The following is a 3,767-nucleotide window of genomic DNA, read 5'->3' as shown; positions in this document are numbered from 1 at the left end:
GGTCACCTCCCTTAGGTTCCTACAGGTCCATGCCTCAGTTTCCCAAGAAAGCCTTTGGGACTGGGCATACAATTAGCGCTCAAGAAACGCTGATTGAAATTATGTTAAATCTGTGACACCTCATTTGTAGCAGATGCCTCAGTCTACAAGATAATGAACTTCAAAACGGCATCATCAAGCCCAGTATTTCTGTTTCAAGACCAATCACTTCTGTAGCACAATCCAAGTATCCAACGATAATGGAATTTCAACACACTTTAAGGTGATTCCTGAGATTCACTTTAACGTTATCGTCTAAATTCCTAGAAGACAAGAAATGAGCAATTCAAGGTAATGGGCCAGGCGCGGTGGCTCACGCCTATAATCCTAGCACTCTGGGAGGCCAAGGTGGGAGGATCACTCGAGGTCAGGAGTTCAAGACCAGCCTGAGCAAAAGCGAGACCCTGTCTCCGCTAAAAATAGAAATAAATTAGCTGGACAACTAAAAACATGTATAGAAAAAATTAGCCAGGCATGGTGGCTAATGCCTGTAGACCTGGCTCCTTGGGAGGCTGAGGCACGAGGATCACTTGAGCCCAAGAGCTCAAAGCCAGCCTGGGCAACTAGGAGATACTCCATGACTAAAAAAAAAAAGGTAGCAGGCCAGGCGCAGTGGCTCACGCCTATAATCCTAGCACTCTGGGAGGCTGAGGCGGGAGGATCGCTTGAGGTCAGGAGTTCAAGACCAGCCTGAGCAAAAGCGAGACCCTGTCTCCGCTAAAAATAGAAATAAATTAGCTGGACAACTAAAAACATGTATAGAAAAAATTAGCCAGGCATGGTGGCTCATGCCTGTAGTCTTAGCTCCTTGGGAGGCTGAGGCAGGAGGATTGCTTGAGCCCAGGAGTTTGAGGTTGCTGTGAGCTAGGTTGATGCCATGGCACTCTAGCCCGGGCAACAGAGTGAGACTCTGTCTCAAAAAAAAAAAAAAAAAAAAAGAAATGAGAAATTCAAGGTAATCAAAGAATTACATGGATGAAAAAACTAAGGATCAGCTACAACAAATATTCCAGTACCTATCATGCAGTAGGCGTTGTGCTAACTGTGCCAAGGGAAGGAGGACATAGACTATTCCATACGTCCAATTAGCTGCCCTTTTTCTGAAAAGGGTTTCTACTCTGAACATATTCTAACCCTAATTTCAGCATCTGTCTATGAAATGTAGCCAGACAGAACTGAACAGGAAGTACTTACAACTCCTACTCAAGGCAGCTTTAGGGGTTATTGATTTCTGCGCGTACCACACAATTTAGTGCTTAATCGCATGCGGTCCATGCTGCATTCTGATCACCGCTGGGGAGATGAAGATACACAGAGCTCCTCAGAGGCCAGCACCCAGGGTGACCTGGCCCCAGGCAGGTCCAGGGCAGGCTTCGATCAGAAACAAGTGGGTGCTTGAGGGTCCACCCCTGCTCACTCCCACAGCCCACAGCTTTGCAGGATTCCTGCTCTAGGCAAAGGGGTGGGGCTGTCACACAACCGCTAGTGCTGAGGCCAGGGCTGCCACTCAGACACGCTCCTGCCACATTCCGGGTTTCCTCTGGCTGCCTTCCATGTCCGAATAGAGCTGCCTCTCCACATTCGCTTTGTGTCTCCAGCTTAATTAAGACAGAGATGCCCACAGGGAGGAAAAGTCAGACTAAAAATTGCGGACATATAACGCTGGCCTAAGAAAAGGCAAAGTTATAAGGCATAAGCATCCTTTAAGAGGAAGCGTCTCCTTGTTCTAGAAAGAGCCCACAGGCTCCCACTCCCACATCTCTTCCTTCAGCCATTCATCTTTGACATCTGTTGGCAAAGCCGAGCTCCTGGGGAGACAGCCTGGGTGGTCAGCAAATACAACGTGAAGGTCACAGCCAGCCACTGTCAGACACCCGCTGCGGGGACAGTGCCACTTCCACTGCTGCCCGGGAGAGGACTGTCACGTCAGTGGCACCCGCCCAACTCCACACTCCCGCTCCAGTGCTCTCGCTGGGGGGTGTGAATTCTTACAGGGATGAGGAACAGGGGAAAAAACTCACATTCAGGACTTAGAGAAAACAAAAACATCTTTCCTTAACTACAACGGGTTTTTCTAAAAATAAACAAGACGACTAGCTTCTCTCCATAAATTATCCTCTTCTGAACACAGAGCCACTTTCCAGAGACTACAGAAAGCAGCTACTGGATTTTTGGAATTTTAAAAACCAGCCATGGTAAATCAAGCTAGAACTCTCATTAATTTTCCCTGCTTACCCACTGCCAAACACCGCTCGCGGACTAAGCACACATACCAAGGTCGGCTTCTCTTCCTTTTCATGCCCCCTCGCACAAATAAACTAAAAACAGCAAGATGAGCGAAATTTATTCTAGTTAATGTACAGATGTCAATTCCTGGAGTTATGAAATATACGAGCCACAAAATCTAGTATTTAATTTTTAATTTGCCTAGTAATCTAAGACCACTTATGTTTGATGTTGTATTATTAACGGGTAGCATCAAAATAAAATCCATTCATTTCGATTGTTATTTTGGCAGACACCAAATCACTTCATTTAAGAAGATGCACCCAGACTGCTGGCCTTAAACTAGCTGTTGCCGAGTCGTGTTTCAGGAAGCCCAATCTCCAAGCCTGGAGCTCTACCTGGAGTTGTCGCTGGTTCTATCTGGTCTATGCCGAGATGCCTGTAAGATTCTATTTGGCAACAGGGAGACACATTAACCAGGCCAACTATGGAAATACTGCCAGGCAGCTTCTTTGTAAAGCTTAGCTCGGTTTGGCCACCCCTAGCTCTGATTTCATTTGCACTGTGAATGTGTCTTGAATGTCATTTTATACTTAGAGTGATTGACAATTCATTACATTTACAGCAGCAACAGCCTAAAAATTTACAACTCAAGTTTTATGACAGTTCAGTTCATAAAAAAGAATATTGAGCCTAAATCAATTTTGATGTTCTAATAACTAAGCAGAGACTATCTATTTGGTTAACACTTATACAGCAATTACTATGTGTCAGGCACTGTTCTAAACACTTTAAAAGTATTAACTCATAATCTTCATTTTTCTACTCCATGAGGAAGGCCAATCATGATCCCCCAGTCAGATGACAAAGGAGACATGGTCACAGAGGTTAAGTACCCTGTCAAGGCCACGGCAAGAAAACGCAAGAATCTCCCCATTGTGGGCACTGGGACAGTGGCAACACATAAGTGGCAGGGTTGGCATTCCAAGCCAGGCAGGTGGACCCTGACATCTATGCTCTTAACGTCCCTCCTATGCTGCAACACTTAACAGTATTTAATTGTGATAGACAGTTGCTGTTAGTGTGATGGAGAAAATCTACATAGAGTCAGATGGGAGGCCCCGAGCCCCGAGTCTCTCCTTTCCTCCGAAAGCTGCCAAGAGCTGCCCTCCCCTAGTGGCCCTGGCTCCGACCAAGGCAGAGCAAGGGGAAAGGGGCAGGCTGCTCGCCCTTAATTCCTGCGCTCCACCTGGTGCTGGGGTGTAGAGGGGGCTCAGCACACCCTCCTCAGCCCTCACTGCTGCTCAATTTATGGGCTAAGAAAAGAATGTGGTCATAAAAAAGAGGCCATGAGAAGATGCACGGGATCCCAGGCAGCAAGGACGACCTTCAGCTCACAGGGAATGCCAGCACGGTAAGGACGGTCACTCTGGGGAGGTGGATCTGCAAACAAATTAATTACTCTGCAAATTCAAATAGCCCCACTGGCCTTCAGATAGAGG

Source organism: Propithecus coquereli, unplaced genomic scaffold, assembly GCF_000956105.1.
Source record: "Propithecus coquereli isolate 6110/MARCELLA unplaced genomic scaffold, Pcoq_1.0 Scaffold353, whole genome shotgun sequence".
Taxonomy (NCBI): domain Eukaryota; kingdom Metazoa; phylum Chordata; class Mammalia; order Primates; family Indriidae; genus Propithecus; species Propithecus coquereli.
The sequence above is the reverse complement of the archived record's forward strand: the minus strand, read 5'-3'. Positions refer to the sequence as shown.